This window comes from Polypterus senegalus, chromosome 13 (genome assembly GCF_016835505.1).
Source record: "Polypterus senegalus isolate Bchr_013 chromosome 13, ASM1683550v1, whole genome shotgun sequence".
Classification (NCBI taxonomy): Eukaryota; Metazoa; Chordata; class Cladistia; order Polypteriformes; family Polypteridae; genus Polypterus; species Polypterus senegalus.
The window spans coordinates 64,152,671-64,177,940 of NC_053166.1; the positions used below are offsets into that span (position 1 = coordinate 64,152,671).

General features: G+C 35.0%; 1 protein-coding gene across 2 annotated transcripts in view; it reads right to left on the reverse strand.

The window, feature by feature from the left end:
• The window catches only part of cplx2 (complexin 2), a 170,660-nt gene that overhangs the window by 13,018 nt on the left and 132,372 nt on the right, over positions 1-25,270 (reverse strand). The gene's annotated exons all lie outside the window — the stretch shown is intronic.

A 25,270-nucleotide genomic window follows, 5' to 3' on the forward strand; every position in this document is an offset into this window, starting at 1 on the left:
TCACTGAGACATATTTGCTTGTTTGTTTCCTTTTCAAATGTCATACATACATAGCCACACACTTACTTAATTTTGAGTCATTTACTATCTAAAAATTATGTGGGATTAAACTAGAATATTCCGAAATAAATATGCAGAAACAGGCAAAATTCCAAACACAGAATGTATTGGCCAGGAGCAAAGTCAATGCCCTTGGAACTCTGGGGCTCCAAGGGTTAACCTTCAACAATTACATTTATTTGCTTAGCAGACATGTTAAAGAGGTTACGATGGTGTTACAAATTTATCATAACAAGTGTAGAGCTCATACAAAATGCAAGCTAGTTTCAATTCCTAGATTACAAAAGCCTAACAGCTAAAATCGGTTAGACAGCAATTCACCAAACAGGACAGTGTTTTTGAGGGAGTCAGAAGTTTGGATGGATGTGGACAGATCATTTCACTAGCTCAGAATTAAACAGGAAAAGAAACTGGATCAAGATATGATGCCATGCAGAGATGTTCTTAACAAACGCTGTTTATCTGCAGGCCTGATTTGGCAAGAAGGTGCATAGGACCGCACAAGTGACTCCATATATACTGTATACTGTAGGTGCTAACTTATTGACTATTGTGAAAAATAATATGAATCACAATAGGGAGCCAATGTAGTAATCCGAAGAGAGGAATGACATATGCCCATCTTGGCTGGTTGAACACCAAACACGCTGCTGCATTTAGAATCATCTGCAGCAGCTTGGTGATACATGCCACTACTCCTGCCAGCAGAGAAAAATAGTACTCCAGAACGTGACAAGATGCACACTCTATCAGATACAGTCTAATCTTGCAGATGTTGCATACAATAAGTTTGTAAAACCGAGAGAAACATTCAACCTGGTCTTGAAAACAGCTGATCACTGTTCATCACCCCAAGGTTGCATACAGACATGACAGATGTTAGCAATAATGAGCCAAGCTGAACAGAGATGGGGTCCTGAACAGACAGGATATAATAATAATTTAAACTACTTTTAACTATTTCTCTGCATTGAACTCCTCTACTTCATTAGAACGCTTTGCTCTTTTAGCCTTATGTTTGTTTTGCTTTTTTCTCTATACTCTTCCCCATGCATTAAATTGTAACTTTGTAAAAACTATAAGTTAGTGACATCTGAGGTTTGGCAGAACATACTGCATGCTTCCTTTTTGTGCTTGTAATGTTTTTATATCTAATAGCCATTGGTCTGTAAGTATGCTTGGAGTTTTAATGCTATGTCAGTATAAATAGTTTTACTAATTAATTTAGTCTAAGCATTGTCTTATATTATAACTCACTGTCAAGCAACAACTTATATGACATACACATTTGACATAAAGTATTGTTGCACAATCCTGCTGTTCATTAAATGCAATCTTTTTTGATGCCATACAGCAGATAACCACTCCTTAAAAATAGTCTGGCTAATGGCTATTTCAGTATGAGGTGCGATGAGGACAGTGAGATGCAGTTTAATTCCTTCAGGCATTCCATGGTAAACAGGCAGGGTTATTATATGTTGATTACACACATACCACATAAATGAAACACTTGGGACAGCCGGTTATATTATTTATGTTTGCCATTTGCTTTTATCACCAATGTATAGATACCATAGGGAACATATTTTAGAGGTGTACTTGACAAGTCTTTTTAGATACATCACCAAGTTGTCTTTAAATCACTGAACATGCCAGTTTTGTCCAGTTGAATCTTTCAACAATATGTGGGAGAGGGAGAGGAGAGAGAGAGAGAGAGCTTAAGATGCCAGCTGCTTGGATGAGCATGTGGAAGATAATGATTTGAGCTCCATGATCAGAGGGGTGTGGTCGGAGATAACAATGGCATCGTACCTGTGATTTGATCGTGGGCAAAAAATTGATATCTATAAAGAAATAATCAATTCTTGAGTTACAATGATGAACTGGCAAGAAGAAGGGTATGATCTTGAGTTTAGATTTAGAAATCTCAAAGGGTCTGATAAGCTGTGATCAATTACAAATTGTGTAAGTGTTTTTGCAGTGTTATATGTTATCTCCCTTATGGTTGAAGATCTGCCCAGGTCTGGATTTAAAACACAATTAAAGTCTCCAACCTTTATAATTTTATGAGTGTTCACATTAGGAATGGATGCAAATACGTTTTGGATGAAGCCTCTATCATCAATATTGGGTGCGTAGATATTTATCAAAATCACTTTACAATTAAATAAATTACCCTTAACAATTAGATGTCACCCTTTGGAATCAAATATTACATCTGATACTACAAATGACATTGTTCTATGTATTAAAATTCCAACAGCTTTCTTTATATAGCTGGAGTGGAATATTTGGCCAGTCCAATATCTTTGCAACTGAAACTGATCCTTGCTTAATAAATTGGTCTCCTGTAAAAATACTTGGCGTTTAGACCTGTTAGCTGAGAGAATACTTTCTTTCTCTTTAATTTGTTATTGAGACCTTTGACATTCCAATCCACAAAGTTCACTGTTTCGTCATAGAGACATTGCTTCTGAACATTTTTGTTGACGTTTTGTAGTCTTAAATTAAGGTAGTACATTAAGGGTTAAAAGGATGAATTAGAAATAGTTTGTTCTCTTTCTCTCCAACCCCGCAGCAGAGCTGTTTTAGCTAGCTAGTTTATAAAACAAGGATAGAACCCAAATAAATTCCTGTTTCACCACTCCTATATAATATATGTGCAAGCAACAGTGATCAAAATCACCAGTACACACCAGCTTGACTCCTTTTAGTGAAAAAGTGCCACTCTGCCAGCTTATTTCAAGTGAGCAGAGGAGCTGTCTACATTGAACTTGATATTTTTCAGCCAAAAGGTAGAAGCAGTTTTCTTTCTTCAAGTACAGTATATGGAAAGATGCCACCCAATTTGATCAAAGTCCTCTCACTCTCAGATTTCTGGCTTGGCTTCTAATTTAAAGTCATCATTTTGATAGTGCTGACCAGTTAGATAAACTTAGCTGCTTTCGCAGTTAACACATAGTAGTAGTAATACTACTAGTAGTAGATAGTAGATAGTAACACGTCGTAGTTACACATTCTTGCATTCATTTTATTTGCCTAACATTTGTTCAGATTACAATATACACAAGGAAGGCAAAAGAGTATTATTAGAAAATAACTGTGGGACGCTGTAGCAGTGCCACATGAAAGGTTTATTTTTGGTGATTAGTATATCCTGTGTAAATTTTTCTTTTTGTTATTAGTATTCCAAAATAATTAAGACCATTTCGTTAAGCAGTGTGTTGTGGCATGTCATGAAGCTTTCTGGATATTCTCATTTTGTATGCTTGTTTATTAGTAAATCTGTGGGGAAGGCAGCCAGGTCAGACCTTTTTTCTTCAAATCCAGAGGACACACTTCAAAGCCAAAGGTCCAGTTCTACAGGATCAGTGAAAGATAGTAGAGTTCATTTTAACCATATTTACCTGTTCAACACTGCTCATCTTCTGAAGGTGTACCTCTATAGCTTTCATACACTTTGGGATATGCTGATAGGACTGTTGATTATTTCTTTTGTGCAAGTGTTTGTTATAGAGAACAATAACCACCATCCATCCACAAGGCTTCCTCATTTTCAGCTTCATTATACATCAGTTCCCACTATCATAGACTGGTTTGGGATTCTGTAAATATAGTTTGGTGTTCATGTTTGTCTGTGCCGTGTTCTTTTGGCGAATATTGTAAATAGTAGTGGATTTATTTGAACAGGTGGTTCACTGGTGATTTGTCAAGCCCACTACACCTCCAAGTTATTCCAGATGTTCATCACAATACTTCACAGCTACTTCTCTGCAGAAATAGAACCATCCTGAAGGCTGAGAATGTGTGAAACTTAAACTTAAAATGAAAAAAAAAATGAAACTGAAATTCAGGCAAATGCAGTCGTGCATCAGTGGAGCTAACTGTAACTGATAAACTATCAGAATCCAGTATTATACTGAGATGACATTAAACATGTACAGCAGGTTCTTCTTCAAGTCCTTTCTTGCATGTTACTATGTATTTTTTGCATCATATTTCCAGATAGTGAGTGTCAGGCAGACTCTTCTACAATTAAAACATAATCATTTTGTGTTAGATTTGACAAACACACAAATGCCCTCTTGTCGATTGGGTTATGTATGAGAGATGACTGAATTACTAAGTCTGTTGGTGCAGTCGCACCAGCAGGCATACCACAGGCAGCAATCATAACGCAGTGTGTGTTCATTCATGCAAAGGAAGGGAGAATGCTGGCAGGGTGTTAGAATTCGATGTAATTCTTGTTTTGTCAAGCTCCTCTAATAAACATTGAACCCAGTTATGCTTATGTGGTAGTGGTCAACCAGGGCTGGTTTCTGCCTCAGATGAAAGGTTAAAGACAACTGTATTCAAGTTAATGTAAATTTACCTTCATTGTTCAGATGGTGAAATTGGAATCATAATACACATGACTGCAGGTCACCCAGGACTGTCTGAGTGTACATGCATGTAACGTATAAAGGACTGTTATTTTAAAGTTTTTGCTTTTCTTTTTTTAAACACAATAGCAGCATCAGGGATTAAAACTTTACTTATTTTCTATTCCTGTTTACTGCAGAAATATCCAAACACAACATCACATATAGTTATTAAATCTTTGTGTATCCAGTCTTTTCAAAATAAAAAACAGTTGCATTAGCTTTTACAGTCTCTACATATCACTGCTGTCACCATAGCTTTGCTGAGGAGTAATAATCAATTCTTTCCACCAAATACCACTTTCTTTTATTTTAAATTTAAACCTTCCTTTTCAGTAGAGTGTTTGCCATCACCTTTTAATGCTTCCATGGCCCTGGGTTTGCATATGCCACACCTCATGATTTTGTTCTACTTGTACCACGTAGCCAAAATACAAGGAGTTTAATGAGGACACTGAAATATTGCAAATTTATATTTAAACAAACTGAAAGTTTATGGCTGGAATATAATAGTTTAATCCATGCACACGTATTGTACTAAATAATAAAACTCAGTGAACTCTGTAAAAACCCTTTTCCTGCTTAATATTTAAATGATAAAAAATAATGATGACATTATAACTACATGAAGACAAAATATGTATTTTGAGTATGGTTGGATAAACCTCACTCAATAGGTCTGACAGTTTAGGACCCTTTTAGATAAATGTAACATTGTTGAAGCAGTTTAGGTGGAGTGTTCTCAGTTTAAGAAGAGAGATATAAAGCAGATCTTAAAACAAAGTTAAAGTCTCTAGGAATGACTGCATACATATAGCAATGAAGAAAGAACATAACATATAAATTCCCATTCAGTTAGTGCATATACATCATGATAGTCAGAATTAGTCTTGCTTCTTTTAGTAAAATATAGCAAAAGTGATTGCTTTGTAAATTTACGTTTCTTCTCGTCTAGTTATATTATCATGATTAGAATGAACTATTGTATGTACCTGTCCAACTCATCCTTTCTTCAGTATTTAAAAAACTTCCTCTAAAAAATGCTATATCTGCTTTCAGTGAAGCATGATGTGATAACCCTGTTTTTGAAGCATGATGTGATAACCCTGTTTTCTTTTCAATTTTTGAGACCCTTAACATTCTATCAAATAAAGTTTAATGAAATGTCACAGTTATTCAATATTTTACACTTCATGTTTCCTAATAATTTACATATTTTATGTCCTTTTAGCTGAAGGCTTTGAGTGTCGATCAGAGTTTTATTTTGTCCTGTTCAGATTTAACTGTTTTATATCGCAAAAACTGAAACCAGTAAATATCTCACAAAAAATAAGTGAATAAAAAAGATAGAAGATGAGGATAGTTATTCTTTTTCTCTCATACCCTGCCTTCAAATCTTTCAAAGTCTCAGTGACATGCCATTTAGTAAGATATATCCGAAAACCAGAAACAAGCTGGTCCTCCTGGCAATGTAATAATGAAAATCTAGTAGAAAGGTAAAATAAATATTTATATTTTATGGTAACTGAAAAAAACTGTATATTTAAAATATGAAATGCTAAAATATGCTAACATTTCAATAATATCAACATTATAAATACTCTTAGCAGTTCGTGTTGTCATGCATGAACCCTTTGGTGTCCTGCCAGGTATGTAGTTCCACCCTGGACTGAAGGGGGCACTGCCACTGTGTTCTCCAAAGTACAAAGAAACGGCCAAATGGAGGGCAAATGACTATGCCCTTTACAACTGGATTTTCCAAATCAAGAACTGATTTAATTTTTTAAGCTTTTCATGCCCTTCATTACTAATTTTGTTACGCTGTTGATCCACAATCTTTAATTAAAAAAAGTATACTTTATAATTCATTTAATTTTTTAATGCCATTGTGTTTGCTTCTGCTTTAGTCAAAGCTGATAGTTCATATGATACGATGCACTACACTTTAAGTAGACACAGCAGTACTTGTTTGGGTCTAATGTGAGGGCGTAAAGATTTTAAAGAAATTGATCACTTTTATTAATACTATTCTTTCTTTGTTTCTTTCTTTCTCCTTCTGCACACCACGTAAGACACCAACAGCAATCAGTTATTATGTAATATTCTGTTACAAAAATCTAAAAAGAAATCTTTGCTTGGTTGTCCACTGCATTTATTAATAAATGCTACAAAAATATTTCCAATATACATACATGGACTTCTAAATAGCTGCAGTAATTTACAATGTAATGTGCCAAATCCTGATTCTGGAGTGGTAAAGCAGTAACGCAGGCAATTGCCCAATAATGTCGACTATATTGTTAAATGGAGCAGAGCAGAAAATTTTTTCAAGCTGTAATCAAATTGCCCATAGGCAGAAGTTCATTATCTCATTGCTGAAAAAACTGAAGGAGAGAGGTGGAAGATTCAAGACAAATAAGACAACAGGACTGAAAAGAGCTCTTTGCCAGTTTTACAGTATATCAATTCTTTTTCTGCACATAGTATATGCTATAAATGGTAAACTCCATGTTGACAGTGGCCGAACCATTAACCAAACAGAATCAAATTAAATCCTAACACCTACAAGCTTGTAGATAATATAGGTGATATGGTCTCTGACAAATCCTATTAGTTGTTTGTCCTTAAAGCGAGCAAGAAACGCTTTTTTTAGTAAGGTCACCAAAAGCCCAGTTACACTACTCACATTTTTCTCACAATGTAACCTGCTTATTAAGCTCCAGTATGTTGAGGGAAAAAAATATTTCTGTTTGTTGAAAAGAAAAAACTGAAAATAATTTTCACAATAGGATTTAAATCTAATTTGGGAGGGAAAGAAGATAGTTCTATGTGTTTTCATGTATAGTTGGCCAACTTACGAGCTCCCATTATTTGCATTTGGAATATAAAGTTTTTAAGATAGATATTTCATCCACATTATTTTTTGTGTCACTCAGTATGTATATTGTTTTTTTATACTTTATTTAATGAAACTAATTACAAGGTGTCATACACATTTTCACAATAGCAAACCAATGAGGTCCTGATCCCTTATTTCTGTAAGTAGTAGTCGCTGATAAAAAACAACTTTGAAGTTTCCAGTTGCTTTAAAATCCACTTCAACATTGAAAGAGAGATCCAAAAATGAGAAGGCTTTTCCATAAAGAATTGGATCCTTTGCTTTTGAGGGTGCATTAAAACACTATAAAGGTGTGAAGGCAGTAAGTGCTGACTTGACAAAACTGGTAAAAGAGTCCCCATTTCTTATTCAGAACAGTAGGTGACTTAAGCAGTAATAATTCAGAACATGTAGCTAAAATCCCCCATTCCAAAGTAGTAACACTTTAATAGTTCTCTTTCACAGCCAATTAAATAACATAAAATATCATGCTGTGTGGTACTATAGGACACAGTCATTTCACTGCGCTGAGAGTGTTGGGCTTAATTCACAATCAGTACGGACTGAATGTGCACATTCTGCTCATTTTCCAGATGGTTTTCTTTGGGTAACCCATTTTCACCCCATATGTTGGATTTGTTAATGATTTTAAATTTGCTTAGCGTAAGTAGGTATTCATTTCAGCATGAGCACATTCTTGCAGTGCTGGTTCCTAGCTTACCCCTACAGATAATGCAACTCTGTTGATCACAAAGTGTGTTCAGAATGTGGACAGATGGACAAATGGGTAGAGAATTATAGGTCTAGTACTATCGGATCACAACTCTAATATCTTCAAGTACAGAAAGTGAAATTCAGTTTGTGAAACAAAACCAGCAACCTGTTCACTAGATTAATTTCCTCCAAAATCTTTGTAAAATACAAATGCAGCACTTCCTAAAACCCCTTGTAATACAATTAATACTTCTTTATGAGGTGTTGTTGTCCATGTTTCCTTTCATTTTCAGAGCTTGTTCAACAGGCATTTTATTTAGTACCAGAAAGTTCTTGTAGTCACACAAATATATATATATACAGTGGTGTGAAAAACTATTTGCCCCCTTCCTGATTTCTTATTCTTTTGCATGTTTGTCACACAAAATGTTTCTGATCATCAAACACATTTAACCATTAGTCAAATATAACACAAGTAAACACAAAATGCAGTTTTTAAATGATGGTTTTATTATTTAGGAGAAAAAATTCAAACCTACATGGCCCTGTGTGAAAAAGTAATTGCCCCCTGAACCTAATAACTGGTTGGGCGACCCTTAGCAGCGATAACTTGCAATGAGTCTTTTACAGCGCTCTGGAGGAATTTTGGCCCACTGATCTTTGCAGAATTGTTGTAATTCAGCTTTATTTGAGGGTTTTCTAGCATGAACCGCCTTTTTAAGGTCATGCCATAGCATCTCAATTGGATTCAGGTCAGGACTTTGACTAGGCCACTCCAAAGTCTTCATTTTGTTTTTCTTCAGCCATTCAGAGGTGGATTTGCTGGTGTGTTTTGGGTCATTGTCCTGTTGCAGCACCCAAGATCGCTTCAGCTTGAGTTGAAGAACAGATGGCCGGACATTCTCCTTCAGGATTTTTTGGTAGACAGTAGAATTCATGGTTCTATCTATCACAGCAAAACAACCCCAGACCATCACACTACCACCACATTTTTCTATTGGTATGATGTTCTTTTTCTGAAATGCTGTGTTCCTTTTACGCTAGATGTAACGGACATTTGCCTTCCAAAAGTTCAACTTTTGTCTCATCAGTCCACAAGGTATTTTCCCAAAAGTCTTGGCAATCATTGAGATGTTTCTTAGCAAAATTGAGATGAGCCCTAATGTTCTTTTGCTTAACAGTGGTTTTGCGTCTTGAAATCTGCCATGCAGGCGTTTTGCCCAGTCTCTTTCTTATGGTGGAGTCGTGAACACTGACCTTAATTGAGGCAAGTGAGGCCTGCAGTTCTTTAGACGTTGTCCTGGGTCTTTGTGACCTCTCGGATGAGTCGCCTCTGCGCCTTGGGGTAATTTTGGTCGGCCGGCCACTCCTGGGAAGGTTCACCACTGTTCCATGTTTTTGCCATTTGTGGATAATGGCTCTCACTGTGGTTCGCTGGAGTCCCAAAGCTTTAGAAATGGCTTTATAACCTTTACCAGACTGATAGATCTCAATTACTTCTGTTCTCATTTGTTCCTGAATTTCTTTGGATCTTGGCATGATGTCTAGCTTTTGAGGTGCTTTTGGTCTACTTCTCTGTGTCAGGCAGCTCCTATTTAAGTGATTTCTTGATTGAAACAGGTGTGGCAGTAATCAGGCCTGGGGTGGCTACGGAAATTGAACTCAGGTGTGATACACCACAGTTAGGTTATTTTTAACAAGGGGCAATTACTTTTTCACACAGGGCCATGTAGGTTTGGATTTTTTTCTCCCTAAATAATAAAACCATCATTTAAAAACTGCATTTTGTGTTTACTTGTGTTATATTTGACTAATGGTTAAATGTGTTTGATGATCAGAAACATTTTGTGTGACAAACATGCAAAAGAATAAGAAATCAGGAAGGGGCAAATAGTTTTTCACACCACTGTATATATATATAGATATATATATATAGTTGGCCAGCTTACGAGCTCCCATTATTTGCATTTGGAATATAAAGTTTTAAGATAGATAGATATTTCATCCACATTATTTTTGTGTCACTCAGTATGTATATTGTTTTTATACTTTATTTAATGAAACTAATTACAAGGTGTCATACACATTTTCACAATAGCAAACCAATGAGGTCCTGATCCCTTATTTCTGTAAGTAGTAGTCGCTGATGAAAACAACTTTGAAGTTTCCAGTTGCTTTAAAATCCACTTCAACATTGAAAGAGAGATCCAAAAATGAGAAGGCTTTTCCATAAAGAATTGGATCCTTTGCTTTTGAGGGTGCATTAAAAACACTATAAAGGTGTGAATGCAATAAGTGCTGACTTGACAAAACTGGTAAAAGAGTCCCCATTTCTTATTCAGAACAGTAGGTGACTTAAGCAGTAATAATTCAGAACATGTAGCTAAAATCCCCGCCCCCATTCCAAAGTAGTAACACTTTAATAGTTCTCTTTCACAGCCAATTAAATAACATAAAATATCATGCTGTGTGGTACTATAGGACACAGTCATTTCACTGCGCTTGAGAGTGTTGGGCTTAATTCACAATCAGTACGGACTGAATGTGCACATTCTGCTCATTTTCCAGATGGTTTTCTTTGGGTAACCCATTTTCACCCCATATGTTGGATTTGTTAATGATTTTAAATTTGCTTAGCGTAAGTAGGTATTCATTTCAGCATGAGCACATTCTTGCAGTGCTGGTTCCTAGCTTACCCCTACAGATAATGCAACTCTGTTGATCAAAAGTGTGTTCAGAATGTGGACAGATGGACGAATGGGTAGAAAATTATAGGTCTAGTACTATCGGATCACAACTCTAATATCTTCAAGTACAGAAAGTGAAATTCAGTTTGTGAAACAAAACCAGCAACCTGTTCACCAGACTAATTTCCTCCAAAAGTTTTATATATATATATATATATATATATATATATATATATATATATATATATATATATATATATATTAAAGTCTTTTTCTGCATGTTATCTCTTTGTTACCTGTTTGTCTGTGGACCTGTAATATCTAATATTACATATAAGTGGGTAATGGTTGGTATTAATCATGTTAAACTTAGGTCAAAATAGATGTACCAAAACCTCCACAGAATGTATGCGTCTTTCTCTCTCTTGTTCTTCTGTCCTAGCGAATTTTTCTTAGACAGCAGTTGGAGGACACCCAATTAGCTTTGTTGCGCCTAATCTCTGCAGTACAGGTATATTCCCTAGGCCAGTCTATAAGTCTCCATGTTTGTTTATGTTGATATCATGCGTGAAAAGTTCTATTTTTCCTGTTTTCATTTAGATTACACATCATTGTGTTTATTTTATCTTCTTATTGACTATTTTGAACCTTGCACGGTGGTGCTATATTTCACAGTACTCTCAATACTACAACAACTACTACTTGTACTATTAAGTGCAGATGCCTCATGGATTTAACATCCTAGGTGTGAACCCTGTGTCTGGTTACTTTCTTGTAAAGTTGGCACAGTTTTCCTGTTTCTGCATGGGTGAACTTCATCATTCAATGAAACCTAGTTATATTATCCTTTTGAAATATTTGATGAAATCTGGTGAAACCGTACATAAATAAACACTAATTGTCCTTACCTCACTCAAAATTCTAGAATGTTTTCAAGTAGCAAAATAGTAATTTCAGTTTGAAAGGCTTAATCTTTACTACATGTGCTGTGGACGATCTTCAGCTTGTTACGATTACGTAAATGAAGGCTATTAATGAAAATTGCTTTAAAAGTCATCAAATGTCACGTGGACTTTACTGCTTGGAGTGTAGTTGGCCTGTTCTCTAACTTTCGTATTTACGCAATAGAAAATAAATGCTTTGTCCAACTTAGAATTTTAACACATTTAGGGTGAATCTTTATACTGTACAAGCTAATCCACTGATTTGTAACAAGTAGCACTGATTAGTGTAACACTTTACTAATATGTTTCCCTTTTCCATGACACAAATTAGAAAACACACATACTATTTCATTACTTATACTGGCTTACTGACATTGAGTTGACTTTAAAATCACCCTTCTAATTTCGTAACCAATGAATGTTTAAACTCCCTTTTATTTTGCTGAACTTACAGCATTAAAAGTTTACACATCAGAGTTCACATAGTAACCACAACTGATGGACATTAAAATTCAGTGGATGAATAAAACTACTGTGGGGGTTAGAACCATTTCATAACATGGCTCTTCCCATGAGTGTGCCCTGTTGTTTCAGAATTTAAAATAAACTATTATCTTAGCACAGCATACGGATGTTTGTGCTTTTGGTGTGACTGCACTGTTTGTCGAATTATGCTTGTCTAGATTGTATGTGTATGCTTTGCATGCTTTCATGTATATCTGTTTTCTCTCCCCAAAATTTTAAGGAAGTTACTTTAACTGCTTACTGTAAATTGACCCAGTATGATTGACTGTGGGTGTGTAGGTGACAGTGTATGCAATGGACTGGTGCAACGTCTGTACCCAGTGTTACTGGAACAGGCTCTGCTACCTCCAGCCTTCAGACGAGGTACGTTGGTTTGATAATGGATGAATGGGCAACTATAATTTTAGCTATTTTACAGTATATACTGGTTGTGTGCCTTGACTCTCAGTATGACAAAAGAAGCGTCTTGTTTTCGTAATGGCTGATGTTGGAAACTGTGTCAGCAGTAACAGAAACAATAGCACTACTGCCTTTATATGTTTTTCATGAAAACTTATTAAAGTTCTTTATGGACTACTGTACCTATAGAGGGATTTGCAGCCAGTTTCTTAAGATTTGATTTTTAACGGTGAACATAAACTCTTAGAGATTAATTTTTGGCTTAATTTAATATCTACTGGTGTTCTTGTTTTGCTTTCATTGTTACACACAGTACATGTTTTGACCTTCATTATCAGATTAGTGTTTTTGTATTGTGCTTACGTTTTAAAATGTGCCCCATGTTCAGCAGTCTTAACAGGTTGCTGTATAAAGCAGATTAAATTACATTGAATTTAGCACATGCCTGAGACAAATGACAGCATTTTCCTTGGAAATGTACAGCCTGTCTAAGATAAATAAAATAACTGCTTAAGGCCTTAAGGATTTTCAAATAAGTGGTTACTGATTATCATGAATAATACAGCATTAAGAATACAGCTGATGACCTGCAAATAAACAGTTCTTGCATTTCTTGCATATAAATTCTCCATCAATACTTGTCTGTATCAGTCTGTTTAAGGTTATTCTAAATTTAGTATTGCTCCTTTCAAATGGCTCCAACAGTAATGACACACTGCACAATATAACATTTTCTCTCTCTGTAAGTATTGAGTCATCAGAACCTGGCAAAATTAATAATTCCATTTGATTTAGGAAAGCTATTATATAAATCATAAAAGGCTAGTTAACAAAACATAATAAGACACAAAATGCCTCCCTTTGTAATAAAGATCTACATACGAATCTTGTAAAGCCAACAGGTAGGTCAGATATACAGTATTTTTTCTTGTTCTATTTTCCTATTTTCCCTCTGGCGAAACTTTTTCTACAGCCACATTTATCATGGAAAACATGGCATGATTTCCTATTATATGCATTATAAGTTATTCTAGTGATTTTTTAGATGCTGGGCTATCAACTATTTTCTGCCTCTCTCTTCTCTGATGTACTCCCAAAAAAAAAAAAAAACTAAACTAACAGCACATACATGAATGGATCATGACTTCAGCCAAATATTTTAATGGCAACCGTCCTAGTCAACAGTTCAGTGTGGAAACAATCGATCACTTATAAGTTAGGATGTGAAGGAATGATATACTACAATCGGTAAATTAAACTCCATGTAATTTAACCGAGCAATTACACATCTCTTTGCATTTCTACCTCTCCCTGGTGTAAGCTAATCACACCTGCTATAGCACCAGGCCCTTGTGCACAGAAATGGGAAAATATGGTGCCTATAAAAAAGTATTCACCCATTTGGAAGTTTTCACATTTTATTGTAATTCAACACTGAATCACAGTAGATTAAAACTGGCTTTTTTGACACTAATCACTTTGACATTAAATAGACTTTTACCTCAAAAGTGAAAATAGATCTTTGCAAAATGGTCTAAATTATTTTCAAATATAAAACGATCAATGTCAATAAATTAAATTCACTGTAATTAAGTGTGAAAACTTCCAAGGGAGTGACACTTTTTATACACACTGTATCTATGGCCCATATAATTTTATTGTATACAAATTGTTAGTATCACCCTTTTATGGATCAAAAAACTGCAGCCATATTATATACCTGCTCTTTAATGCAAATAGCCTGTAGCTTTAAACAGCCAATCTTGTTACTGCCACTCTATTTATGGTGTGTGCGGACATCAATCAAGGGACTTCATTTTACAAGGAAAAATGCTCGCTTACCAAGGTTGAGACAAGATTAGGGTGTTATGTATTCTCAGAAAATAAGGTACCTTTATTTAACAATGTTTATTCAGAAGTATTCCCAAAAGAATAAAATAATTGCTACTATAATATTTACAAAATTACAATATTTAGTGTGTGTTACACTTCTTACTTTGAGTATCTTTTTTTCTAAACTATCATCTTCCTTAAAAGGTTTTACTCCAGATTCCACAATAAAAATTTTACAAAATCAATTAAGCAATTATCCTCCTTAATTGTAAATTCACTAAAAATGCATAGTACATCATAAAATACTAGTTTCTGTGTATCTGCATACCGTTAGGAAGAAATATGACTGTGTGCATTTGTACTTTTTGAGTAGATCATATACCTTATAAACATTTCTGCTAATATCAAAAGTATGTTCCACTTTTATGTTATAGCAAATGTGTTACTGCAGATCAACACACCAAAATCCAGCGTCAACACTAAGACATTTGGCCAGCAAAGTACACATCACTTGGAAATGTCAATGTAAAGCAAAACAAGAGAATGAGTTTATTTATATCTATGTGCATAAAATACCTTTATGTGCATAAAAAACTTTTAGATGAAAGAACTTGAAAATTATGAATATAGTAAGTGACGTTAAACACATTGTGTTTAATGTAGCTGAAACCAGTGTCACCTGCAAACTATGCAGCAAACTAAAACTTAGGAAAAATTTGTTTCCTTAAATTTTCATAAACTAAATTTGAATAAGAGCCCTCTGTCTCAGTGATCTAAGTGAATTGGATTGCTAATTTGAGAGAATAATTGTAAAACAGCCAAACTAGTGAAAGCTAATCAAAAGGCCAAAAATACAAACAACACAACTTTTAATAACAGTGGTATGCAAGAAAGCAACTTGAAGTAGACAGGCTACAATAGCAGAACACCACATTGTGTATGACTTCAGCCAGCTTAGAACAGGGCTTGTGATCACCAAAACATGGTAACTGAGCATTGGAAAAATGTTGCATGATAAATTTTGATTTCAGCTGGTTAGAATATTGTCATAAATAGCATGAATCATTTGGTCCATTGTGCCTTGTATAGTGGCTGTTGGGTGTAGTGTAATGGTCAATATACTAACTAAACATCTTCTTCCATGTATCAGTATACCTCTGCATGATTTATGGCTACACGCATCCCCATGACCAGTCTTTTCCAAATGGATACTTTCTGGAGGATAATGCACCTTGCCATAAAGAGCAGATTTCAAGAGCATGGTGATGGTTTCAGGTTACTACAATATCATGTATAGTCCCAAGATTACTACCTAATACAGTACTTATAGAGTGTTGTGTAATGCTCTGTGTGCCCATAGTCTTGGCACTGCTCGTTTCCAAGAGCATTAGTAATCATGACTAAGGATGGAATAAGGCAGTATTTCCCAACCTTGGTCCTGGGGGCACACTGTGGCTGCAGGTATTTGTTCCAACTAGCTTCTGTTTTTAACTGGACTCCTGGGCTAATTAAGTGATGTGTTATTTCCCAAGTTTTGTGTTTTGGGAACAATATAGAAATTAGAAAGCTAAGTTTGGTAAAAAAAAAAAAAATACATACACACACACACACACACACACACACATATATATATATATATATACATACTATATATACATATATATACATATATTTATATATATATATATATATACATATATATATATATATATATATATATATATATATATATATATATAATTATATGTTGTTCTTTCTTTTTAGCAATATTTTCATCTTGATTTTCATTCTACTTTTCTAGGTGTTCTAATTGTTTAATTAATCCATTATTTACTAATTAGTAGGTCTGAGGCTAAAGTAGTTGCAGCCTTTGATTATTCAGTGTTTGCCAGTGTGTCTGCTCTGCTCATTTTTAATTGTCATTATATATAACAAAGGGGAAGAACTGCAAAGAGAAATGGCAAAACATGATGAAATCAACAAAAGAGAGTTAAGCATTTAAATCTATAGCAGAAGCAGAAATATTTATAAATTTCTTAAAAATATAAAAATCATGATGCTGTGCTTTTCTGAATGTAGAATAAAGGAAAACTAATACCAGCTAATTAAATGAGATCAGTGCTATCAGGTGTTGTCACTGAACAGGAATCTGGTTGGAACAAAAACCTGCAACTACAGTGTGCCCCCAAGACCGAGGATGGGGAACACTGGAATAGGGTGTGGCAGTAAATTAGCACAAGACATACTAATAGTTTATTAAAATCATGGAGAAAATTAAATGCGTTCTCAAAAGTGAATAAGTAAGTTCATAAATAAATGATCCATACAACTGTGTCATCAAACCAATAAAGTGGGTGTTTATAATCCAGTTAGCCAATAAAAACCTCAAGTAAACTTTTTTCACGTTGTCATTATGGGGTGTTGTGTGTAGAATTCTGAGGAAAAAAATTAATTTAATCCATTTTGGAATAAGGCTGTAACATATCAAAATGTGGTAAAAGTGATGCGCTGGGAATACTTTCTGGATGCACTGTAGGTTAAAATTCAAATGAAAAGGTAAATGTTCTTCTTTGTTACTTTTTCCCAATCCTAGTTAGGACCCTGGGCATCCCATGGATACAGCACACTGCATCCCTAAATGTTTTACCATCTCAGATGGTACCTGTGGAACCACAGCTGCCACCTCTTTCAGTCACCACAACTCCTAGGGTACCATGCCACATTGGGATCCCATCTCTTTTTCAGCTTAGATGGCTTCTCTCTTCGTCTCAACAGCTTTGCATTCTCAGCTGCTGAGAGAACGCATTCACCTTTTGGAGCTTCTCCAGCCTTTCATAATCTAATTAGCAGTCCAGAAACTGACCCATTCATCCTCTTTATTTACTTTCCCCAAAACAAGCAAACACCTTCAGTTTTTTTTTCCTTTTTTCATGTTTTTTCTCTATGTATCTATTGTATTAACCCCACTCTCTTTAATTCTAACCTAACACTCAGCTCGTGCCTACTGATTGCCACACTGCTGTCATTAATTAACACTGGCACGTGTGAGCCACTGCACCACCAGAGTAACACAGCTTCTCCCACAGCCACTAAAATGATTAAAAGGAGCTTACAATTAAAATGATCCACACCCCCTAAATCATCTCACAACATGAGCCGGATTAACAGCATGACTATGTGGCCAAGAAATCTGCAGAAACTCAATGATGCTATCAAGTCACCACAAGATGAAATCCATAATGAATGTTCCCAGCACCTTGTTGAGGTCTTGCATAAAAACATTCAGTTCTGGGGTGTTTCTCAGTGCTGGATAATAATAATAACTATTTATATAGCAGTTTATCATACATTTGCATGCCACTCAATATGATTTACACAGATTAATCAGCAAAAACAAAGATATACCACATTCACTCGGATCATTATCATTTAATACTATGATAATTTCTAATAAATGTAAATATATTAAATATAAAGTCAACCAGGTATTGTTAAGCAAAATTTAACCACTAAAGTTCAAAACAAATCTTTACTCTTATCAGAAAATGTTTTCTAATTAAAATATTTATACATTAAGGATGACAATAGAACTAGATCTAATTAATATACAGTATATATAAATACAGTAAATATTTACAGTATATATCTACATTTTACCTAGGCATATGTACATGGCACCCCATTGAGTAGAAACAGTTTGGTGTTATTAAAGTTAATGCAAAGATACAAAAGCATATAAAAGAGTCCATAGCGGTTTCAGTTGATTTAGAACGTACTGTAGATTAAATTCTTGATTCCTGAATGCAATTGTTTGGCCAGATGACATAGAGGAGAGGAAAACAAAAATACCTGTGCATTAGATGTACCTAAGACAGTGGCCACTACGTGTATATATACTGTCTTTTGATAAGAAGGTAAGCCAAGATCAATCAATCAACCTCAATAACTCCTACACAATAACGCTGTCTTAAAATTAAATTCTTCTCAAAAGAGAATACAAGCTTGAAACATATCTGATCACTCTAGTTTATTGAATCAAAAACTAGCCTCACCCTCAGTCTTGACTAGTGGTATATACATCACTAAGAAAAAGTTAAATCAAGTTTAATCCATCAATCCACTTTCTGAACTGTGTAGCCAGATCAGGGTCAGGGGGAGCCAGGACATATCTGAACGTGGGAGTTGACAATGGACTTTGTGCCAGTCCGTAGCAGTGCATTTTCTTACACATATGCACTCTTACTTGTTCCAGAACAATTTAGAGTTTGCTTAACATTATATGCAGTTATGGTCACCACAGACATAGCAGAACTTGAAGCTGTGCAGAGGAGAGCAACTATGTTTTTTCCAGGACTTAAGGACATGACCTACTCTAACAGACTTGGAGAATTAAACCTGTTTATTCTTGAGCAAAGGAGACTGTGTGAGGACTTAAACCAGGTATTTAAAATCCTGAAAAGCATTTAAAGTAGATAAAGTAGATCCAGCAACATTCTTTAAGCTTAAGGGAAAATCACATACTCAAGGCCATTTAAAACTGAAGCCAGAAAGCACTTCTTTAGGCAAAGAGTTGTGGGACTCTGGAACAAACTAATAAGACATGTAGCTGAAGCAGAAACCCTGACAACATTTAAGAATAATCTGGATGAGATAATTGAACAGTTTAGGTCAACAGACAGGCTTGATGGAATGAATGGTCTCCTCTCATTTGCCAAATTTTTGTTTCTTATGTAATTTACCTGTTTGTAGCACAAAGCCTTGCTTAGGTTTTTTTGTAAAAGATTGAACTTAGAAGGTAGCTGAAAACTATAACCCTAAATTTGTAAAAACCAAAATGTGACCCACCTCAGCATGACTCTAAACTGAATTAATAGGGTTTCTTAACATTATATTGTGAGCAAGACACTTGTTGCCATAAACCACACATGAGACTTGCAGTGCTTACCTCCATTATATAGATTTGTGATAGTGTTGTGGAAGTCTTCCCTCACATGTATGAAACCAAAGGTACAATAAAGCTCATGTAAGCTACTTACCATTTAAACATTTACAAGGGCATTCACTTATCGATATGTTTTGTTTATTGATTTAGTAAAATAATATAAGTTAACTAATAATTAAGTAACAACAGTAATTTTCATTACATTTTCATTTGTCACAATTATTAAGTGCATTTAATTATCACTGGCTACACACCAACCTGTAACTGCATAATTGAAATTGTCTCCAAGCAACCTTGGGTTTTACCATATAAACATCTTCATATCATGCTGTCCAATTTGTATATATAACTGGCATAAATGTTGCCAGCTGAAGTCTAATACCTCAGAATGAGAATCAGCACTTTCTCATATGACTAAGAGAAAAAAAGAGTACAACTGAAACATAAGCACAGTCTGGACAACAGACCAGAGAGCCTCAGGGCATACACACACTTTTCTAATGACCAGTTGGTGATACAGATCTCCTAAAAGCAGATTCAATCCCATATTATGGTGGAAAGAACATGCAAACTTTGCATACATCATATTGTAAACATATGGCACATTTATTCACATTAGACTTTCTAGTGGCTGATTTAAAGCACAGTTTCTGAGGAAAGGAGCAGCCAGCTGTTTTTCTGGTCTTTCTATTTGATTAATGAATCGGCTAGCTGACTAAAGTACTAATCAGGGAGCGGCAGTGAAATTGACCAAATAAATTGGACTGCATGCTAAGCAAATATTAGCATATGCCTCCAGCATTTCACATACATTTACAAAGCTTAGTGCTGGATTACCATAAAATACAATGTGAAAAAAAAGAGTTAAATGGGTCAAGCAGACAGTTGGCAAAAGAAATTCTGATTGCAAAATTATTTACTGAATAAATCATAACTTGCATTAAAAACCTAACATTTTTACAATAAGACAAAGACACATTTTGTTGGTCAGATAAGCAAACTAGGGTCTAGTATTAATTAGACCTTAAGAGATACCTTTCTTCACAATACATCTGATAAATGTGGGCATTTTTGATGCCTCCTTTGATGAAGACTCAAACAAAAATCAATTGTCCAATGAAACAAAAAGCAAAACTAGTTCACAGCTGCCTTTCAAGGAAATATTGCCTGGACAACTCAGTCGACACTCATTTAAATGCTTCCAGCCTATATAAAAATAATCTTTGGCTCTTTTTTTAAAAGTTCCATTTAAAGCAGGCTATCAGAACCTGCACTAATAAACAGATTCAATCCCCCACCCAAAAAAGGAGACAAAATCATTTTTTCATTTGTATATATCATTAAAATCATGAGAGACTGAGAGAGAATTTTAAAAAAAACAAGTGAGGTTTTGAGGGACAATATCCAGGAGAACTCAGCTAACAAAGACCAAAATACAAATTAAACTTGTAGTCAAAAGAGAAAAAAAATTACAGAAAATGACGGAGAAAAAAAGGTCTAATGTTTAAAAGATTAACAATATTAACTCACAAGAGGATAACATCCATCCAGTTGAACACTGTACAGTATGTTGCCTTAATCTTATATAAGCAGCGAGCAATGGCACTGTGTGTCATGTGACCCCCCATCAAGTCATGTGACTGGCAAGAGCCATAGCAACCATAACAATATAGCTATTGACATGAGAAAATACACAAAGTAGGTACCACTAAAAAAAAATACAAAATTGTGGCACGAAAACATCACTTCAATAGTGAAAACGTTTTCGTCAAGTTAAACTGTGCAAAAAATAAATGAAAAATATACATCAGAAAAAAGTGTGCCAAAATTTAAAAAACATTATAGTTTCCATTTCCATGCCTCTCTTAACACCACAAGCAAAAAAACACAAAACTGTATATTTTTTCTAGAGCTTCTACTAAGTCAAAGATGCCAAGTCCCTGACATTAACAGAACAAAATAAATAAAAAAGTGAAATGTCTTTTGAAACAAAAAAAAACAAAAAAGACAGCTTTCATTTTATGTGTTTTTAAACTCTTTTGAGTTTCATTTTCTTTTAACAAAACAAAGGAACAGTGAGTCAGATTTTCACTGGAATGGTAAATTCTGACATCGACTGACTGCATTGTTTGTTAATGTCCAACACAAAGCCTGTAAAGTCACACAGGACCCTCATAGCCTCTCCTAACAAATTGTATCAAGTTACCCAGGAAACAAACAGGAAAGACACAAAAACAAAAAGCAACAACCTTTAAATGCAGTCATATTGCCATCAAGTCTAGTAGGCTGACGCAATGCTGTATGGCAAAGGTTTAAATCGGCTGCAAAATGTTGGTTTTCTGTAGGAGGTTGTCTCTTGGCGATTCTGTCATTATAAAATGACAAACATTGCAGGGCATTATAAACAGAAGTATTGGCCAAACAGCTGAAAACAACACTATGTCACATATTAATGTCTTGAGCAAAAATGTGTTGTCACACACGTGCGTTTAGGAGACAGCTAAAGGGCCTGGTGAACTGTAATACTACACCCAACCAGGGGGTGGCAGAGTGTGCTGACTGTCTCTCTCAGTTTCTTGCAGACCATTTCTGGGAAATCTCACCAGGTTCTGGCACCTCTGATGACGTCACTTCCGGCTCCAGCGCCTCTGATGACGTCCCTTCCAGCTCCGAACCTTATGACATCATTTCCTTTCCCAGCCCTTAAAACCGCCATCTTACCTCCAAATAATCAGTTCTGTTTTGGACTCTGTCTTGTGAACAAATAATACTAAACTTTTGCAGCTGGGAAATAATATACGGGTGGCTTCCCCAAACATTTATGATATTTGAAGTCTCATTGCTATCACAGTGTATAAAGAACAGCTTTGTTTATGATTGCTGTTATCATGATTTTGGGTTCTTTTGTCACAAATACTTCAGAAAATATAACTTTGGAGGATTATTTCATCTTTTTTAGGGTCAGCTTACGTCTTGTGATTATAATTAAGATATTATTTACTTTTTTGTTTTTTCCTGCAATAGCATATTGTTTTCCTCATTAGATGTTATTTCGAGTGCTTTGTTTAATGGTTACTATACATTTATTAACTGCTACATCAGAGGTCACAAATCAAGTGATTTTAGAGGTCACGGGGTATAAAGTCACTCACTGGGGTCAGTGCGTCATTCAATTTTGTGGATCCCACAAAGAAATACAACATTTGTTTGCAGTTCTCTTATTTTTTTTAAGCTTAAGAGTATTCTGACCTGTTTTTCCAACTACAAATTTTGTTTCACAGTTAATAGCTAATGTCTGGTGAGTGACCATTTGCAAAATTTCTGCCGGTGTATCGTCCAAGTGGATGCTGCACATTGGTGTTGGTTGAAATCACTCCCTACTCTGAATGTAGTGCACTTTCAGTAATGTCCAAAGCCCTTTATAAATGTAAATAATTTTTATTATTATTAAATCATTGTGAAACTCTCAGAAATACTTTGGTATTGGAATCAAGTACATATGTTGAAAGATTCTTGGTTTGTTGGGTAAAAGTATGATTTTTTTGATGTTATCACATTTTTCATTTTTCACTGCTTCTGCACCTTGTGTAATACGTTGAAACTTGCACAGAAAAATGCAGTAAGTGATTAATGCAATATGTTTACTGAATATATCATACTTTTGGTGAGAGTCTTGATGAAGAATTCCCATATCCTTAAAATCTGAAGCAAGCTGACTTTGGGTAGTTTGCCTGATTAGTGTATCACCATAAGCTAATGTCCTATATTGAAGTATCAACATCCTGAGTTGGTTTTGATACTAATATTCCTTCCACACTGTCCCTAACAGTTACTCTTCACTCAAAGTAACTGAAATCTCTTTCTCTCTCCAAAATACATTTCTAGACATGAAGATATGCTTTGAATTTTGATATTTACATATAAGCATTCTGCCATTTTATTTATTAAATTATCAAATTCAGCAGTGTTCAAAAAATGTTTTATTTCAATATATACCGCATCCTTCATCATCCCAAGTATTTACATCTTTTTGTCAGTATATTCAGGATTATGTGTGATCATGTGGCTAAGTCTTTGGCCTGTAAACAATAAAGTTACTATTTCACATCTCCAATCAGGCCTTTATATAATCCAAAACAGTCACTTAACCTGGCTGGGCTCCAAATATATAAAAAGCTAAACAAATATACCAAGCACATGTAATTTTTAAGAAGCTTTGAACAAAAGGATTGCCTAAATAAATGTAAATGGCAAATTTCTTACTCTGTATTCTTTATCAAAGAAAACTCTATAATAGGCATATTTAGAATGCATAGCAATAAATACATAAAAGCTTGCCCCAAATACTTCATAGACTTTGTAAACCAAGATACTATTCACTAACACTTCCTCAAAAAAAGAGAAAAAGACTAATTAGGATTTAGAGAATGCTGATTTGAATAGCCTTTTGTAGTTTTCACAATTCTTATTTTCCTATGAATATGTCACAGATAATAATAATATCCTTAATTTCTTAATTGTATGTTGAAGAAAAGGGAAATTACAGACTTGACTCCATTTATCTGCCTGTGAAACAATCGTGTTGTTCGCCTATAATACATAAACTATGTAAAGCCTGGAAGCAATTTCATTTGACAGAAAACAATTTTGTTAAATGCTAATTGTGAAATTTGATTAAATAAATTTTCTGTACTCCTTCCCATAACTGAAACAAGTGCACAGTCATATCTTGCTTACCAACATTTTTACTAATGGCCTTATGTTGTGTCCTTTGAAAATGAGATACTGCATATTTATTATTTTCCAAAAGCTGTCTTACAGCAGCTGGTCCCCATGCTCACGTATGCGTCTGGGTGGTATGTTTGTACAGTTTACATGTTCTCCCAATGTCCATCCACCATCATCCAAAAACATAAAATCACATTGACATAAATTCGTAAATTGCCCAACATGTGAATGTGACCTGTGATGGACTGGCTACTTCCTGAATTGCACCTCTTATTTCTGAAGATATCCTAGCTCTGAACCATTGTGTGTTGGAAAAGCAGTTCAGAAAATGAAATTCAACAATAACATCACGTTCAATTCAGGTATACTTTTTGTGCTTGCTGATGTTACTGTTTAGCCATGGACAGATTTTCAATCTAGCTTTCTATAGTAATTTAATGTTAGCTGATTTATATGCAGTTCCAAATGACGATATGGTACCTTCCCTAATCTAGAATGAATCACTTTGGAAAATTTCTACAATAATAATTTTTTTATTATTAATAGCTTCATTGTTTCTTTTTCTCTTATCAGGGAACTGTATCAGTCACTGTGATTGAAAATCCCTTTAATGGCTTAGGTGCAGAATAAGTAGAGAAGTATCTAGATAGATAGATACTTTATTAATCCCAAGGGGAAATTCACATAATCCAGCAACAGTATACTGATACAAAGAAACAATATTAAATTAAATAGTAATAAAAATTAAAAAAATTAAAATAAATTTAATGTTAGCATTTACTCCCCCAGGTGGAATTGAAGAGTCGCATAGTGTGGGGGAGGAACAATCTCCTCAGTCTGTCACTGAAGCTACTCCTCTGTCTGGAGATGACACTGTTAAGTGGATGCAGTGGATTATTCATGATTGACAGGAGTTTGCTTAGTGCCCGTCGCTCTGCCACAGATGTTAAACTGTCCAACTTTAATCCTACAATAGAGCCTGCCTTCTTAACAAGTTTGTCCAGGCGTGAGGCGTCTTTCATCTTTATGCTGCCACCCCAGCACACCACCGCGTAGAAGAGGGCACTTGCCACAACCGTCTGGTAGAACATCTGCAGTATCTTACTGCAGATGTTGAAGGATGCCAACCTTCTCAGAAA